The 19697-nt window shown below is 51.1% G+C and overlaps 1 long non-coding RNA gene across 1 annotated transcript in view; it reads right to left on the reverse strand.

The window, feature by feature from the left end:
• The window catches only part of LOC146036693 (uncharacterized), a 94743-nt gene extending 76496 nt beyond the window's left edge, over positions 1 to 18247 (reverse strand). Inside the window, exon 1 of the long non-coding RNA XR_014460931.1 lies at positions 18153 to 18247. This is a non-coding gene — a long non-coding RNA (uncharacterized LOC146036693). The remainder of the gene's footprint in view (positions 1 to 18152) is intronic.
• Between the last annotated feature and the right edge of the window lie 1450 nt (positions 18248 to 19697).

Genomic DNA, 19697 nt, shown 5'->3' on the forward strand with positions numbered 1-19697 from the left:
TGGTCCGTCGGTCCGGCGAACCAATCACGGCCTTTGGGGGCGGGTTGGGTGAGGTGGGGTGACACCAGTGTCACCCTTACACCCCGTGGTGATTGGTGCTGTACTTTACAGCACCAATCACCACCGATCCCTGTGTCACCGGCGAACGTTATTCGCCGTTACACAGAAAACGCTGTAATTGGCTGTTCACATTTGAACAGCCAATCACAGCGATCGCCGACGGGGGGGAGGCATCGCCACCCCCCTGGGCATGCAGGGACATGTCTGCTGTCAGGGACAGCAGACATGTTTAAACTGTCACCGCGTCTATAGACGCGGTGACAGTTAAATGGCATGACGTACATTTATGCCATGTGTCGGGAAGTACATCCCGGCCATGACGTAAATGTACGTCAAATGTTGGGAAGGGGTTAATATACTACTCACATACCTTGTGCATATAAGTGTTGGTCATTTTCTTATATATTTAGCACCTACTAGGAGATTATAGATAGAATCTGATTGGTTGCTGTGGGCAACATTCTATATGTAGATGAGGTGCTTTGTCATAATTTTGAACTTCAAGTATTAAATATACAAATTTCTCCACCTGTCTTACCCCACACTGGGCCTCATTCATACCTGACCGCTAATGTGAGAATTCACAGTTAACTGCGAGGGGAAAGCTGCTGACCAGATAAGAAAGAGAAAACGCCTCTTGAAAATATTGCAACAGAATTGCCAATGGATCGCTAATCAATCTATACTCGCAAATCCACACACAATTCCCAAACCGTTGAACAGTTTTTGCCATCTGTGCAATTGTAAATAACACCAATGCTGTGTACACACGGGTCTATATGATTGCTGGGGATATATTGCTAGCAATATATCCCCAGCAATCATATTGCTAGTGTCTCCTTTTCATCAGCGATGAAAAGGAGACACTGCTACGGGCGGAGGCGGAGCGCAGCAGCAGGTGACGGGAGGAGGGAGGGAGCAGCGTCGCAGGGCATGGGAGAACAGCGCTGATTTCTTCGGCGCTGACCTCCTGCCCGGCGATCGCTGGGGGAAGCCGCTGGTCGCAGGAGCATGCTCCTGCGACCATGAAGGGCTGGCCGCGGGAGCGCGCTCCCAGCCATCTATCGCCGGCTGCACATGAAAACACTGGCAATATGGTCGCTGAGCGACCATTTTGCCAGCGATTTCATACATAATTGCACCCGTGTGTACGCACCTTAAGGCTTCCACTAATCTGCAACTGACACACACTGGTAGCGGCAATACCTGAAATGCTGACAGATCGCTCAGCACACAGCGCTGTGTGCTGAGTGATCTAGCATCGCACAGCAAAATCTCGACATGTGTAGGCCCCATTAATTATCCTATATTAATTTACAGATCTGCACTTTCAATATATTGCATATACAGATGGAGACATCCTCATCTAGCCCTTTAATAGGATTAAGTAAGTAATAGGATAACTCTGCTAATCCCCTACTGCAGGGGTTCCCAATCTTTTTTGAATCATGGCACCCTAGAGTATCAGAATTTTTTCACGGCACCCCTAGGCCAAAAAAAAAAATTTAGATTGGGTTTATATGCAAATCTTAGGGTCAGTTATGTAGTAAAGGGCAGGATTTGCTTCTGTTTGTACACATTTTATGATTGGCAGGCACCAGCACTGGTTTTGCTCATTAATAGCTAACCATTCATTTTTGAGTTGGTCCTGGACCACCAACCAAGGGCACCCCTGTATGTGTCCCAAGGCACCCCAGGGAGCCACGGCACACAGTTTGGGAACCACTGCCCTACTGTATTGTTCTATGTATTGTATTGCAGCTGAGAACAATAGGCCTTGGTGAGCCATGGCTCACTATGGTTATCCAGAAATGGCTAGATGAGGATGGTTTCATCTGTATGGCTGAAGTTTTAAAGAATTTCAATTGGATAAAGCTTTACTCCATGCAAGTGAGGAAGAGATGTCCAGATATGTGTTAAATATAAAAAGTGATCATTTAATATTGAAGTATGTTAATGTACACTGCAGCGGCGGATTGGCCCACCGGGAAACTGGGCCGTTTCCCGGTGGGCAGGCACATTTTGGAGGAGTACCGGCCGCCCACTCTCCCTGGCTGCGGCCCACCGAACCTCCATCTCCGTGGTTACCAGCCGCGGCCACAGCAAACGCTCTAATTAAAGATGGCTGCGGCCGGGCTCGGCTGTGCCCAAAGTTAAAAATGGTGCGCATGCGCGGGCGCACACAGCTCCTCCCGCGGTGCTTTGCTGCCCTGAGTCGGAATTCCCGGCCCCGGACCCCCCTCTCTGAAAGCTCCCCGCGGCGTTCCAGAGTCAGTCACAGCTGCACTATGGCACTATGGCACTATGGCACTATGGCTGTCATGAGTGCAGCCTGCGGCCCTGTGACTGGAGTGATGAGCAGGCTGCACAGAAGAGCATGCAGGGTCCTGCTGTAATGTACAGGAGGAGGAGATATGTGTGTGTATATATATATATATATATATATATATATATATGTATATAGTGTGTATATATCTCCTATATATTTGGCTACATCTGTCACTCAAAGTGGGTGTCTGTGTCTATAACGCTCTGTTCCTGGACTTTCCTCTTAATGTGTGATTGCCTTCATCTGTGCTGAACACCTTTCTGAGAAATTAACCTGTTTAAAACAGGTGATGGCAATCATACATTAAGGGGAAGTCTAGAAACAGAGCATTGTGTCCCTCCTGGAGAGGGTCATGTTGGGAGGTATGTGACAGAGAACCAGCCCAGTGAGCCCACAGACAGTGCCAGACACCCACTGCCTTCCCATGTTGCCCAGCACTGCTACTCCACAGCCACCAGGTGAGCGCCCCCCTCCCGCGATTTGCGGCAAAAATACCCGCTCCCCCGCGACCCCCCCTACCGCGATTCGCAGCAAAAACACCCCCGCGACCCCCCCTCCCGCGATTCGCTGCAAAAAGAACCCCCCCACGACCCCTCCCGCAATTCGCGGCATAACCACCACCCCGCGACCCCCCCTCCCGCGAATCGCGGCAAACCCTCCCCCGTGACCACCCCCCCCCCCGATTCGCGGAAAAAACACCCCCCCGCGACTTCCCTCCCGCGATTCGCGGCAAAAAGGACCCCCCCGCGACCCCCCTTTGCACGATTGGCGGCACCCCCCCTGCGACCCCCCTCCCGCGATTCGCGGCACCCCCCCCCCCGCAATTCGCAGCAGCCCCAGGATTAAATGGCACATGCAAAACACTGACATGGCTATGGTCGACAATGAAAAAGGTTGACATGAGTTTTTGAAGATTTATTTTTAATTTTTTTAATTTTTTCATATTCATTGTCATGTGTCGACATGGACACCAATGAAGTGGCACACTTATGTCAACATTTACATGTGTTGACCTTTCTGTGTTGATTTTTTCTTGTGGCGATTCGCGTCACACCCCCCGCAACCCCCCCTCCCGCGATTCGCGGCACCCCCCGTGACCCCCCACCTCCCGCAATTCGCGGCAACCCCCCACCGGAACCCCTGTGAACCCCGCCCTCCCGCGATTCGTGGCACCCACCCCCACGACCCCCCCTCCCGCAATTCGCGGCACCCCCCCATGATTCGCGGCAGCTCCAGAATTGAATTGCACATGGAAAACACTGACATGGCTATGGTCGACAATGAAAAAGGTTGACATGAGTTTTTGAAGTTTTTTTGTCATTTTTTTAATATTTTTATATTCATTCTCATGTGTCGACATGGACACCAATGAAGTGCCACACTTATGTCAACATTTACATGTGTTGACCTTTCTGTGTTGATTTTTTTCTTGTGGCGATTCGCGTCACACCCCCCACAACCCCCCCTCCGGTGATTCGCGGCACCCCGGCACCCCCCCGCGACCCCCCCCCTCCCGCAATTCGCAGCAACCCCCCACCGGAACCCCCATGAACCCCGCTCTCCCGCGATTCGCGGCACCCACCCCCCGCAACCCCCCCCTCCCGCAAATCGCGGCACCCCCCGCGATTCGCGGCAGCCCCAGGATTAAATGGCACATGCAAAACACTGGCACGGCTATGGTCGACAATGAAAAAGGTTGACATGAGTTTTTGAAGATTTATTTCATTTTTTGAATGTTTTCATATTCATTGTCATGTGTCAACATGGACACCAATGAAGTGGCACAGTTATGTCAACATTTACGTGTTGACCTTTCTGTGTTGAGTTTTTCTTGTGGCGATTCGCGTCACACCCCCCGCAAACCCCCCTCCCGCAATTCGCGGCACCCCCCGTGACCCCCCACCTCCCGCAATTCGCGGCAACCCCCCCACCGGAACCCCTGTGATCCCCGCCCTCCCGCGATTCGCGGCACCCAACCCCGCGACCCCCCCCCCTCCTGCAATTCGCGGCACCCCCCGTGATTCGCGGCAGCTCTAGAATTAAATTGCACATGGAAAACACTGACATGGCTATGGTCGACAATGAAAAAGGTTGACATGAGTTTTTGAAGGTTTTTTTTCATTTTTTGAATGTTTTCATATTCATTCTCATGTGTCGACATGGACACCAATGAAGTGCCACACTTATGTCAACATTTACATGTGTTGACCTTTCTGTGTTTATTTTTTCTTGTGGCGATTCGCGTCACACCCCCCCACCCCCCCGCAACCCCCACTCCCGCGATTCACGGCACACACACACACCCCCGCGATTCTCGGCACCCCACCCCGTGACCCCCCCTCCCGTGATTCACGGCACATCCCCCGCGACCACCCCTACCATGATTCGCCGCAACCCCCGCCCCCGTAACCCCCCTCCCGCGATTTGCGGCAACCCACCCCGCGACCCCCCTCCCGCGATTCTCTGCAATCCCTCCCCTCCCGCGATTCGCAGCATCCACCCCCCCACAACCCCCCCTCCTGCAATTCGCGGCACCCCCCGCGACCCCCCCTCCTGCAATTCGCAGCACCCTCCGCGACCCCCCCTCCCGCGATTCGCGGACACCTAAGTTGCAATAAAGGGCATCTTTCATACAATTCTAACCATATTTGTCATATACAAACGTTCACAAATTAAGGGGGCGCAGCCCCTTACGACGGTGTGAAGAGCGCCCGTAGGGCGCGATGAATCACCTAGTGTTTTCATATTCATTCTCATGTGTCGACATGGACACCAATGAAGTGCCACACTTATGTCAACATTTACATGTGTTGACCTTTCTGTGTTTATTTTTTCTTGTGGCGATTCGCGTCACACCCCCCCACCCCCCCGCAACCCCCACTCCCGCGATTCACGGCACACACACACACCCCCGCGATTCTCGGCACCCCACCCCGTGACCCCCCCCTCCCGTGATTCACGGCACATCCCCCGCGACCACCCCTACCATGATTCGCCGCAACCCCCGCCCCCGTAACCCCCCTCCCGCGATTTGCGGCAACCCACCCCGCGCCCCCCCTCCCGCGATTCTCTGCAATCCCTCCCCTCCCGCGATTCACAGCATCCACCCCCCCACAACCCCCCCTCCTGCAATTCGCGGCACCCTCCGCGACCCCCCCTCCTGCAATTCGCGGCACCCTCCGCGACCCCCCCTCCCGCGATTCGCGGACACCTAAGTTGCAATAAAGGGCATCTTTCATACAATTCTAACCATATTTCTCATATACAAACGTTCACAAATTAAGGGGGCGCAGCCCCTTACGACGGTGTGAAGAGCGCCCGTAGGGCGCGATGAATCACCTAGTGTTTTCATATTCATTGTCATGTGTCAACATGGACACCAATGAAGTGGCACAGTTATGTCAACATTTACGTGTTGACCTTTCTGTGTTGAGTTTTTCTTGTGGCGATTCGCGTCACACCCCCCCGCAAACCCCCCTCCCGCAATTCGCGGCACCCCCCGTGACCCCCCACCTCCCGCAATTCGCGGCAACCCCCCCACCGGAACCCCTGGGATCCCCGCCCTCCCGCGATTCGCGGCACCCAACCCCGCGACCCCCCCCTCCCGCAATTCGCGGCACCCCCCGTAATTCGCGGCAGCTCCAGAATTAAATTGCACATGGAAAACACTGACATGGCTATGGTCGACAATGAAAAAGGTTGACATGAGTTTTTGAAGGTTTTTTTTTTCATTTTTTGAATCTCCTATATATTTGGCTACATCTGTCACTCAAAGTGGGTGTCTGTGTCTATAACGCTCTGTTCCTGGACTTTCCTCTTAATGTGTGATTGCCTTCATCTGTGCTGAACACCTTTCTGAGAAATTAACCTGTTTAAAACAGGTGATGGCAATCATACATTAAGGGGAAGTCTAGAAACAGAGCATTGTGTCCCTCCTGGAGAGGGTCATGTTGGGAGGTATGTGACAGAGAACCAGCCCAGTGAGCCCACAGACAGTGCCAGACACCCACTGCCTTCCCATGTTGCCCAGCACTGCTACTCCACAGCCACCAGGTGAGCGCCCCCCTCCCGCGATTTGCGGCAAAAATACCCGCTCCCCCGCGACCCCCCCTACCGTGATTCGCAGCAAAAACACCCCCGCGACCCCCCCTCCCGCGATTCGCTGCAAAAAGAACCCCCCCACGACCCCTCCCGCAATTCGCGGCATAACCACCACCCCGCGACCCCCCCCCTCCCGCGAATCGCGGCAAACCCTCCCCCGTGACCACCCCCCCCCCCCCCCCGATTCGCGGAAAAAACACCCCCCCGCGACCTCCCTCCCGCGATTCGCGGCAAAAAGGACCCCCCCGCGACGCCCCCTTGCACGATTGGCGGCACCCCCCCTGCGACCCCCCTCCCGCGATTCGCGGCACCCCCCCCCCCGCAATTCGCAGCAGCCCCAGGATTAAATGGCACATGCAAAACACTGACATGGCTATGGTCGACAATGAAAAAGGTTGACATGAGTTTTTGAAGATTTATTTTTAATTTTTTTAATTTTTTCATATTCATTGTCATGTGTCGACATGGACACCAATGAAGTGGCACACTTATGTCAACATTTACATGTGTTGACCTTTCTGTGTTGATTTTTTCTTGTGGCGATTCGCGTCACACCCCCCGCAACCCCCCCTCCCGCGATTCGCGGCACCCCCCGTGACCCCCCACCTCCCGCAATTCGCGGCAACCCCCCACCGGAACCCCTGTGAACCCCGCCCTCCCGCGATTCGTGGCACCCACCCCCGCGACCCCCCTCCCGCAATTCGCGGCACCCCCCCATGATTCGCGGCAGCTCCAGAATTAAATTGCACATGGAAAACACTGACATGGCTATGGTCGACAATGAAAAAGGTTGACATGAGTTTTTGAAGTTTTTTGTCATTTTTTGAATATTTTTATATTCATTCTCATGTGTCGACATGGACACCAATGAAGTGCCACACTTATGTCAACATTTACATGTGTTGACCTTTCTGTGTTGATTTTTTTCTTGTGGCGATTCGCGTCACACCCCCCACAACCCCCCCTCCGGTGATTCGCGGCACCCCCCCGCGACCCCCCCCTCCCGCAATTCGCGGCAACCCCCCACCGGAACCCCCATGAATCCCGCTCTCCCGCGATTCGCGGCACCCACCCCCCGCAACCCCCCCCCTCCCGCAAATCGCGGCACCCCCCGCGATTCGCGGCAGCCCCAGGATTAAATGGCACATGCAAAACACTGGCACGGCTATGGTCGACAATGAAAAAGGTTGACATGAGTTTTTGAAGATTTATTTCATTTTTTGAATGTTTTCATATTCATTGTCATGTGTCAACATGGACACCAATGAAGTGGCACAGTTATGTCAACATTTACGTGTTGACCTTTCTGTGTTGAGTTTTTCTTGTAGCGATTCGCGTCACACCCCCCCGCAAACCCCCCTCCCGCAATTCGCGGCACCCCCCGTGACCCCCCACCTCCCGCAATTCGCGGCAACCCCCCCACCGGAACCCCTGTGATCTTCGCCCTCCCGCGATTCGCGGCACCCAACCCCGCGACCCCCCCCTCCTGCAATTCGCGGCACCCCCCGTGATTCGCGGCAGCTCCAGAATTAAATTGCACATGGAAAACACTGACATGGCTATGGTCGACAATGAAAAAGGTTGACATGAGTTTTTGAAGGTTTTTTTTCATTTTTTGAATGTTTTCATATTCATTCTCATGTGTCGACATGGACACCAATGAAGTGCCACACTTATGTCAACATTTACATGTGTTGACCTTTCTGTGTTTATTTTTTCTTGTGGCGATTCGCGTCACACCCCCCCACCCCCCCGCAACCCCCACTCCCGCGATTCACGGCACACACACACACCCCCGCGATTCTCGGCACCCCACCCCGTGACCCCCCCTCCCGTGATTCACGGCACATCCCCCGCGACCACCCCTACCATGATTCGCCGCAACCCCCGCCCCCGTAACCCCCCTCCCGCGATTTGCGGCAACCCACCCCGCGACCCCCCTCCCGCGATTCTCTGCAATCCCTCCCCTCCCGCGATTCGCAGCATCCACCCCCCCACAACCCCCCCTCCTGCAATTCGCGGCACCCCCCGCGACCCCCCCTCCTGCAATTCGCGGCACCCTCCGCGACCCCCCCTCCCGCGATTCGCGGACACCTAAGTTGCAATAAAGGGCATCTTTCATACAATTCTAACCATATTTCTCATATACAAACGTTCACAAATTAAGGGGGCGCAGCCCCTTACGACGGTGTGAAGAGCGCCCGTAGGGCGCGATGAATCACCTAGTGTTTTCATATTCATTCTCATGTGTCGACATGGACACCAATGAAGTGCCACACTTATGTCAACATTTACATGTGTTGACCTTTCTGTGTTTATTTTTTCTTGTGGCGATTCGCGTCACACCCCCCCCCCCGCAACCCCCACTCCCGCGATTCACGGCACACACACACCCCCCCGCGATTCTCGGCACCCCACCTCGTGACCCCCCCTCCCATGATTCACGGCACATCCCCCGCGACCACCCCTACCATGATTCGCCGCAACCCCCGCCCCCGTAACCCCCCTCCCGCGATTTGCGGCAACCCACCCCGCGCCCCCCCTCCCGCGATTCTCTGCAATCCCTCCCCTCCCGCGATTCACAGCATCCACACCCCCACAACCCCCCCTCCTGCAATTCGCGGCACCCTCCGCGACCCCCCCTCCTGCAATTCGCGGCACCCTCCGCGACCCCCCCTCCCACGATTCGCGGACACCTAAGTTGCAATAAAGGGCATCTTTCATACAATTCTAACCATATTTCTCATATACAAACGTTCACAAATTAAGGGGGCGCAGCCCCTTACGACGGTGTGAAGAGCGCCCGTAGGGCGCGATGAATCACCTAGTATATATATATATATATATATATACACACACAGTGTGTGTGTGTGTATGTATATATATATATATATATATATATATATATATATATACACACAACCTTTTTATGTCCAGCGTCCCCTTCTAGTAAAGTGTTTGCCTGGGTGCCTTCTCCTGCAGGTAGTCCTGCATCATATGTATACCTCCCAACTGCCCCGCTTTTCACGTAACCTCCCATTTTTTGGGTATGTTCCCGTGTCCCACCCGAGGCCGGCAGTGTCCCACAGCGGCGGGGGGGTTCGTTGTTCCCCTGTCACCCCTTGTCTTTATCTCCCCAGACCCACAGGCTGCAGAATAGACACTGTGCGGCTGCAGCCTGAGGGGATGGGGACATAGCCAGCAGCTCAGAAAACCACTAGCCATGCCCCCACAGCGGCGAGAATGGGGCGTGGCCTCGTTGAAATAGGCCCTATTAGGGCTGCTTTAGGATATTTCCCGGGCTGGATTTAATTCCCAATGCGCCCCTGGTACACTGTGTTGTTTTTGTTGATTTTATATTAATCTCTCCCTTGATTTATGAAAGGATAGATATGTGTGTTATGTGTATTGATTGGGTAAATTAATAAAGGCTTTACCTATATTTATCTTGCAGCAGTAGCGCTTATGATGTAATCTGGGGCACAGAGTAATGCTTTGGAATGAAGCCGTGACTACATAGGGAAATGGCTGAAATTACTACAGTATGTCATGCTTCGCCTCCTGTTTCTATTAAATATGATTATTCCAGCCACTGTTCATATGCTAACTATAAAATTCACTTCAGCAGTTCACACTGGTGGACACTGGGCACATACTCATAGCATTTCCTCTCTTCGGCCACACAGTTTGCTAAAAAAAAAAAATCAATAAACAGAATATTTCATTTTGTTTTCACAGATCCTACATATAGCAATTACTCTAGTGCAGGGATAGCCAACTCCAGTCATCGAGAGCTACCAACAGTTAACGTTTTCCAGGTCTCCCCACAGAATCATAAGTGAAGTAATTAGCTCCACCTGTGGACCTTTTATAATGTGTCACTCAGTAATGAGTGCACCTGTGCCCCAGCTAGGTGATCTAGAAATAGTGAGCTGTTGGTAGCTCTCGAGGACTGGAGTTGGCTACCACTGATCTAGAGCTACGTATTGCAAAGAAAAATCTGGATGCTATTCCAAACAGCATAATACCACAAGTCATTACCCATCAAACCATGGCAAAAACAACACATTAGCTTGAGTGTCAGCAAGATTGTATCTTACGGGTACTGCATAGCTCCCAACATAACCCGCAGGGACTTCTCTCTTAATTTATGATTGCCTAGGCAGGGCCGTAACTAGGGGGGGGCTGGGGGGTCACGCGCACCGGGCGCTGGAGGTGAGGGGCGCTGTGAGGTCCGGTAACAGGTATGTCCGTCCATCTCCTACTAGCGCGGCTGCAGGAAGCGCTGATGACTTCGAAAAGACTTGCCGGACGCTGATTGGCTGAATTCAGCCAATCAGCGTCCGGCAAGTCTTTTTGAAGTCATCAGCGCTTCCCGCCGCAGCGCTAGTAGGAGATGGACGGACGGACATACCTGCGGCTTCAACGGTGAGAGGACTGTGCGGGGAGGGGGGGGTCTCCGGCGCCAGGGACAAGCGTCATTTGGTCGGTCCCCCCTGTCAGCTGCTAACTAAGCAGCGGGGAATAAACGCTGTGCGCATGCGCACAGCGTCTATTCCCGCAGCCAGGGGGCTGGGGGCATGGCTAGAGGCTCACAGAGCCTCTGGGTCATGCCCCCATAGCGGCAAAATGGGGGCGTGGCCTCGCGGGAGAGCAGCGATTATAGGCCACGCCCCAAATTAGGCCACGCCCCCGAAAAATTTCGGCGCGCCTCCGGCGCGCAGCAGCATCACTAGGGGGGGGGGGGGGGGCACCAAAAGACTGCCTTGCCCCGGGCGCCGGAAACCCTAGTTTCGGCCCTGGCCTAGGGCACCAACAGTTCTTCTGGGACCCTGTAAAATGAGGGGGTGTGGTCAATGGTAGGCCGCACCCCTGTAAAAAAAATGAAATTAGCAGGGGCGCCTGTGTCTAAAAGCAGGATGCGTGTGGGATACACCCACTCATGGAGAGAGAGGACAGGCTGCTGCTGCTGCCTCTCCGCCCAACTAAGCACTGAGCAGTGTTTGCTGGCTGGGGAGAGAGGCTGCTGAAGCAGCAGCTTGTCCTCTCTCCCCCACTGCCCGGCTCTCTGCAATTGGGGAGGTGGTAGCGGCGGGCACCAGGCCCCTTCATCAGACCCAGGCTCTCTCTCCCTCAGCGCCATTGATGATTGACATCACCTTTCTTAAGTAACAAGTTTAACACAGGTGACAGCAATACTAATATCAGAGAAGTCCAAGAACAGAGCTCATAAGGGGCAGCAGGCACGTTTGTGTGAATTTGTCTCTGCCACGATGATTTGCATCAGCGAATTCATCGTAAATAATAGGATCGACCCCATAATATCAAAGAAGTCCAGCAACAGAGCATGTTGTCACATCACCTGCTCAGTCTGTAATTTGATCTCACAGTAAATTTTGAGCTAATTAAGAGCAAGCCAATAGGAAAACAGTTACATTTTAGGGACTGTGCAAGGAAGGTGCGGGGTAGAAACATTGGGTGACATTTAATAGGATGCGATCTTTTTGTGTTTGTGTGATTTTTAGGCAAAAAAGTGTGTATTCGCACATTTTTCTGAAATCACCAACTTAATGGGATGCAAATTGCGGTAAAGATCGTACTTTTTGTTGCGAATTCGCACATCCTGAAGTGGTGATTTTTTTCAATTTCGCATCCAGATGTTTTCCCATTGAAAAGTATACAAATCACAAATTGAATTTAAAATTTCGGGAAAACGTTACTAAAAATCACTGTACCACTCAAACAGACCAGGTTGTGATGGGCGATTTTGACGACCTGTGCGATCTGTGCATGGTACTGTCCAAAAAAAATGTGTAAAATAAAAAAAATGGCATGGGATCCCCCTTCCTAAGCATAACCAGCCCTGGGCTCAAAGAGCCAGTCCTGGTTTCATAAAATCACGGGGCAAACCAACTAGGGGTCACCCTGATTTTGTAAAACCGGCACCAGGCTGAAAGGCCGGTTCTGGTTCTCAAAATATAGGGGACAAAATGAGTAGGGGTCCCCCGTATTTCAAGAACCAGCACCAGGCCCAACCAGCCAGCAGGGTAATGCCACAGCAGGGGGGAGACTTTTTATACAATTCCCCCCGCCCCGGCCAAAGAATTCCCCCCTGACCAGTAAACATGGGCAGGGTACCGGGGAAAGTGGAGACCCCCCCCCCTCCAGAATTTATCTGCCCATGCTGAAGCCCAGGGCTGTCCCCAGTGGCCCTGGGCGGTGGCCACCAGGCTGATTAAAGGTGTAAAAGTGCAATAAACACAAGTACCAGCATGTGGGGCATTAAAGCACCTGCTGGGACTTGTAGTTCCACAACAATACAAACAGTGAAAAAAAAACACAAACACACAATAAAAGTATAACTTTATTACATACATGGCCCATTCACACAGATACTTACCTACCTTGACACGTAGGTAGTAGGTAGGTACAGTGGCTTAACTCCCGGAGGCAATGGAGACTTTTGCCGCTGGGCGTTAGCCATCAGGTGGACGAGTGACAGGAGAACCCCCGCTCTGTACGGGTCTCCTGTCACTGCGGCCCCAATGCTCTCCGAGTCCCTACTCAGATGACGGTGCAGCTGCTGCAGAGCTAGTAGTGTGGACAGCTGAGCGACGGCTCAGCTGTCCAATGATAATTGATCCTGCGGCACCCTGATTGGCTGCCCGGAGGAGGAAGGACGTGGATCCCTGAACGCAGCATGAGCATACTCTGTGATGGCACGCAGCGGCAGCGCTGAGTTTGCTCTGTGCACACACAAAGGGATCCACGTCCTTCCTCCTCCGGGCAATCAATCATGGTGCCTCAGGTTCAATTATCATTGCTGTCCACACTAGCTCTGCAGCAGGGGGACCACCACCTGACGTGATGCCGAGTGAGTATTGCAGTAGGAACTTGGAGAGCATTGAGGTGTGTGCAAAGGCGTAACTACCATTGGTGCAAGGGGTGCAACTGCTATGGGGCCCAGAGCTGAAGGGGCCCATCTTTACAGTCTAAGGTATATGTGCTATATTCATTTATTACCAACAGTTGCTAAATAGGGGGCCCATACAAACTTTTGCTATGGGGCCTATGAATGTCTAGTTACGCCTCTGGGTGTGTGTGTAACATATATATATAGATATATATAGATATATATAAATATATATATATATATACACACACGCACAGTACATTTTAAAAAAAACGGGGGGGGGGAGTTACCATTATCTATACTGCCCCCGGGCCCTCATCTGAACTTACGCCACTGGGTAGGTATCCTCTGTCCGATGGTTCTGAAGAAAAAGTCATTGTTGGAAGATACCAATGAGTATTGGGATATCAAAAAACTAAAAGCAATTACATGTACCATGGATTGGGTATGGTCAAAGGGTCAACATTCAAACTTGACAAAAGGTCGTCAATCACTAGGTGGACCTTGACAAAAGGCTGTCACAAACAACAGTTCAACATGGAAAATATAGACACATGAAAAGATTGAGGTTTTTGGGGTCTCAATTCAGACACCTGAAATCCGGGTACCCATGGAACACTGAAAAATGTAATTGATAATTGTTTTTTGACATAAAGAAAACCAAAGGCTGATTAAGCTTGAGGTGACATAAACTACCGAAGGATTCTGAGCAGGGCCGGCGCCACCACTAGGCAGTTCTAGGCATTTGCCTAGGGCGCCGGCCACTGGAGGGCGGTAGTCCGGAGCTAAGAACCCCCCCTGGATGTAGGTGAGCGGCTAAGCTCCCCCGCCACCCCCAGCAACCTCGTCGGCTGCCGAATCCGATGCATCACACCCTAGGCTCCCCTGTCACTTCCAACAAGTTCAACCCACCCGCCCAACGCTGCTGTGGAGAGACGCTCAGATGCGGCACCTGGAAGGTGAGCGGCTTCCCCCCACCCCCAGCAAACTCAGCGGCTGCCGCATCACTACCCGACCCCTGCCCAACGCCGCTGTGGATCGACGTGGCAGGCACCCGGCAGGTGAGCGGCTTCCCCCCTACCCCCAGCAAACTCGGCGGCTGCTGCTGCACCGCTCCCGCCCCCCCCGGAGCGATCGCATCCTCCACCCCCCCTTTTACGGCAGGCACATCATCCACCCCCCCCCCCAGTAACAGCGCGACGGTAAGCGCCGGGGCGACCCCCCGCCTGGGGCGCTCCGGTGCCTAGCACCGGCCCTGATTCTGAGATGCCTGCACTTTAAGTTGTGGTTTGCTAGGGGCTATGATGCTGAAACAATAGCCAATTAGGGAGCAGGGGAGGAGTTCCTGTAGTTAGGAATAGCCAGAGAGTCAGGTGATCTGCCTCTCTGGTCCGGTTTTCCCCACCCTCCCTCCCTCCCTATTTTTCAATCTTTTCTTGGCGGCAGTAAAGAACGGTCCTTGTTCAAATGGAAGTGGTATGAGGATAGTGGGGTGCGCTCTCCCATCATTGATACGTCACTAGCCCATGCCCCTTGGACAGGGGATGGGCTACACCATCCACACGGGTGGGATGCGTGGGAGAGTTGAACACCAACGATGTGTGAATGGTGTGATGTCATCTTACCCCTCTTTTCTCTATGACCGTTCTTTAGGGCCGCAACCCTCTTTTATAGAATCAATATAAATAGTTGTCAATCAATAAATTTGACATTCATATTGAAACGCCAGCACTTGTGTCCGTCTCTTTATTTTAGTGTTAAGTTTAAATAAGTTTAGATAAGTTATTAAAGTGTTGGGGCATAAAGATTGCCGATGGTAAGTTTATTAAAATTGACATAACAATACAGTAGCTTAAGCAATCTCCCACACACGTTTAGCATATCCTCTCATTCATTTTAAATATATTTTATTACTTTATACTTAATTCTCTTCCCTTCTGTCTAGCCAGTTACAATCCACATTAGTCTTTGTATTGACTATAGCTCGGTGGTTTATCATTTTACCCGAATCATACATCATCTACCCACTTAAACAATGTATGTTTATCAAACAACACTCCTAGACATCCGTATTAATGCACCCAGCATTTCATGGCAACAAAAGATAACCGAGGGCTGATTAAGCAAGAGGTGACATAAACCACTGAAGGCATCTGAGCTGCCTGCACTTTAAGCTGTTTTGCTAGGGGTTATGACAAGATCAGTGTTATCCAATTAGGGATCAAGGGAGGAGTTCCTTGAGCTAGGAGTAGTCAGGAAGTCAGGTGATCTGCCTCTCTCTGGTCGGAATTTCCCCCTCCCTAACTTTCTTTTCTTGGCGGCGGTAAAGAACTGTCCTTGTTTAAATGAATATTGTATGAAGACAGGGGCGGATTGTCCCGCCGGGAAACCGTGCCATTTCCCAGTGGGCTGGCCCATTCCAGGCATGAAATGGGCACTCACCCCCCTGGCTGGGCTGCGGATAGAGCGACTGCCATCTTCTCCATGCTTAGCGTCCGCTGCCAAAGATCTTTCCCAAATCAAAGAGGGCCGCGGCTAGCCTCAGCTCTTACCAAAGTCAAAATGGCCGCAGGAGGGCTGGTACGCATGCGCGGCCGCACACAGCCACTCCCGCGGTACTTATTAGTTTGGTTACCATAGAGTCCGGCAGCCGCCCGCACTCCACCAACGCTTCCCCACTTTCCACTGTGTGCGCTCGCCCCGAGATAGTTAGCCGCCCAACGCTCCCTAACCACCATGCACGCAGCAGCAGCTGCTGCAGGGACTAGCATCCTCTTGTGTTTGGCTTCACCCCGGCGCTCTCTACCACATGATATGACCTGGTGGAGTTTGAAGTGGTTTTTAATTCTGACTACAGGAGAGGTGCTGGTGCTTTTGCCCTGAGCTGTGGTCGCCGTTGTGCAGTGTTACCTGTGAGTGTGTGCCCTCTCCGGGCACTGGAGCATAGGCCAGGCACACCTGGCAGCATAGGGGGGAGGGGGGATGTTGGGATGTCTCATCTGAGTTCAGTGTGCACTCTCGTGCAGGGACCTAGTGCGGTCAGAGGAACACGTGTACATAGGACATCTGTGGAGCATTAGAATAAGCCCTTATATGGGGCAGGGATCTTTATCAGTATTATATTTATCGGGTATTTGCGACCTTGCACCACATACCTTGGAGTACTAGCAATCAGTGCCACCTTGTATTGCTATATATATTTTTTTTTTACCTGTTACACCCATACTGCATAAGTACAGTAGATACAGGAAAACCCTTATTTATGCCCGCAATTCTATGGGGTGTCCTGCCTGGATTACACATGTTACAGTAATAGTGCAGAAAGTTCTAACGGTTCGGACATTAACACAAAGCATGGTGGCTGCAATTTTTCATGAATTGTGAAAATCATCAAATGTCATCTTGAGTGTTCCTCTTGTGTACTTCTGTGCAGCGGACTGAGTAAACCCTGCCACACTCACTTTACATACCAATGCTCAACTGCCCTGGTGCATCCGATGACTCCACTATTAATGCACCGTCAGTCACATCATCGACTCCATGGTGCGCAGCCTCCCTAGTAACTTTATCAATATACAGTATGGCCACTGTAAAACTGTAGTGCTGCATACAGTATGAGATAATAGCTGTATACCAAACATGACCATGACCCTCCCACAACACACCCATGACCCTCCCACAACACACCCATGACCCTCCCACAACATACCCATGACCATCCTATAACACACCCATAACACTTATTTTTGCAATAACTTTAGGTCACCGGTCACCTCCCTGTCTTCACCCTGTAAAGCCCATGGGCCCAGGCTCTTAAGTCATTGCATACATTGCTTTATGCATGCGTGCTCATTAACGGTTCCTGGATTTTTGCAGTTTGCGCGCATGCTCAGCAACAGATAATCACTCAATTACCCAGACATCAGCTCTGCGGTCACCTCTGAATCAGGAACATGACTACTTTCCAGTGTTTCTGTCCATGCATTAATCGGAGGCCCCTGAACCGGCCACAATCAGGCAGATTACAATAAATTTAACTCATTCTTATTCATTCCTACAGACTGCAAGCAGCTTTTGCACAGGACTGAATGTAATGATCACGTAGCTGTCACGGAACCAGGCTGATTGTGCAGATGCTACATTCTGCTTGTCACAGACAATTAGAGGGCTGGGTTATACAGTCCCACTGTAACGTGCAATTACATTTTCCTTTAGTTTCTCAGAAAAAGGCATTAGTTATTTTTCCTCCTTGTTACATTGTGCGGCTGCAGAACCTGCAGACAGCCTCAGAATTCAGATGACCATACTGTGAACATTGTTAGACCGTAACAATCTGGGGACTCGTAATTAGAGTTAGGATGAACACATTGAATGCTAAATACAACAGCAGATGATCATTCAGTGTCATCATCTTTATGTGATTATTATGCCATTACGACCAGTGATATCCATCAGAATACATAAATACTGGGCAGAAATAATAAAACTGCCTACTGCTGTGTACATAATTTATATTTAATATTTGCATCATTGCAAACAGAAATCTCTACGGCATGGTATAATGTCATCTGGATTTACCACGGGCTAAAAATAACAATACCGGTAAATCTGTAAAAATTATCTTTGAGGGAAAAAAATTATATTTAGTACTTGATTTCTTTTGCACCATATTTACAACTGTCCAATGACATTTTATAATCCCTGACCTGACTCTGGAACGAGCATTATTGTAAGCGTACGAGAACATACCTGTGGCCTTTACATTGCACGAACAGAAATGTCACAGCCTTAAGCCAGAGATGTGTTCTGGTCACTGCAGCAGAATAAGTGGTGGAACACTTGCTCTCTGTGGCGGATTCATGTTTTCTTTCTGTGACTATTGGACAGTTCAAAACAATAGACAATTGTGTTTGTTCTATGCTCTCTCAGCAGCCTTATGCCCCTTTCCCACTGCAGCTAAAAAACGGTAAATTGCAGATTTTCAGTGCAATTTACCGTTTTAAGGCTGCAGTGGGAAAGTGCCAGAGTTGAAATACCATTTAAAGTTAAATGGTATTTCAACCCGTTTTTAAAGCAGAGTCCTACACGTTAAAATAATGTTTAAGAGGCAGTGGGAATGCCTCTTAAACGTTATTTAGCCTCCAGGCAGTCCCAGTGCCTGATGAGAACTAGTAGTTCTCACTTTGTGCATGTGTAATGAGTGCACGTGCATAATAATGAGCCGCTCATTACATATGCGCATATGTAATGAGTGGCTCATTATTATGCACGTGCACTCATTACATATGCGCAAAATGAGAACTACTAGTTCTCATCAGGCACTGGGACTGCCTGTACCCCGCATGGACCCTGCATGGACCCCCGCTGCCTCCCCACTGCCCTGCATCCCCGTGCAGGTAAGTACAAGGGGAGGGGAGGTGGGGACACAGGGCAGGTAGGGGGGGGGGGGTTTGGCACTCTTTACACTTGGGGGGGGGATTAGGCACTCTTTACACTGGGGGGGGGGGGGAAGGCACTCTACATTTTACACGGTTCACTGCAATGGGAATGGTACTTAAATGGTATTTAAAACGGTAATCTGCTGCAGTGGGAATGCTAATACCGTTTTAAATACCATTTAAGATTACCAGTACTTTAAACTGGTCTGCAGTGGGAAAGCAGCATTATTGGTGGGGAACGGTAAGAAGTCACAGAAGAACGGCCCTATACTGTGTGTTGTGTCTTAGGTGCAGGCACCAGCAAGTGCAGTTGTCATTTTGTTCACAGTATTCTTGTGAAAATATGCCAATGACAAAGGCATCAATAACACGACTCTGCCATTCCATACAAACATGAATCAGGCACTATGGCCCTTATTCTGATCTGATCGCAGTACAAATTTGTTCTCAAAATGGGCAAAACCATGTGCACAGCAGGTGGGGCTGATGTAACATGTGCAGAGAGTTACATTTGGGTGGGTTGTGTTGAAACTGAAATCTAAATTGCAGTGTAAAAATAATGCAGCCAGTATTTACCCTGCACAGAAACAAAATAACTCACACAAATCTAACTCTCTCTATACATGTTACATCTGCCCCACCTGCAGTGCACATGATTTTGCCCATTTTGAGAACAAAAGATTACTGCAATCAGATCTGAATAAAGGTGCGTACACACGGGGGCGATTTAGTGCAAAATCGCGGGAAATATGGTCGCTGAGCGACCATATTGCCCGCAATGGGAGTGTGCACCGGCGATATATCGCCGGGTGCGCGCTCCCGTTTTTGCCCCTGTGGTGATCGCTGGTCGCAGGAA

The sequence above is a fragment of the Crinia signifera genome, chromosome 9 (assembly GCF_055691185.1).
Source record: "Crinia signifera chromosome 9, ASM5569118v1, whole genome shotgun sequence".
Lineage (NCBI taxonomy): Eukaryota > Metazoa > Chordata > Amphibia > Anura > Myobatrachidae > Crinia > Crinia signifera.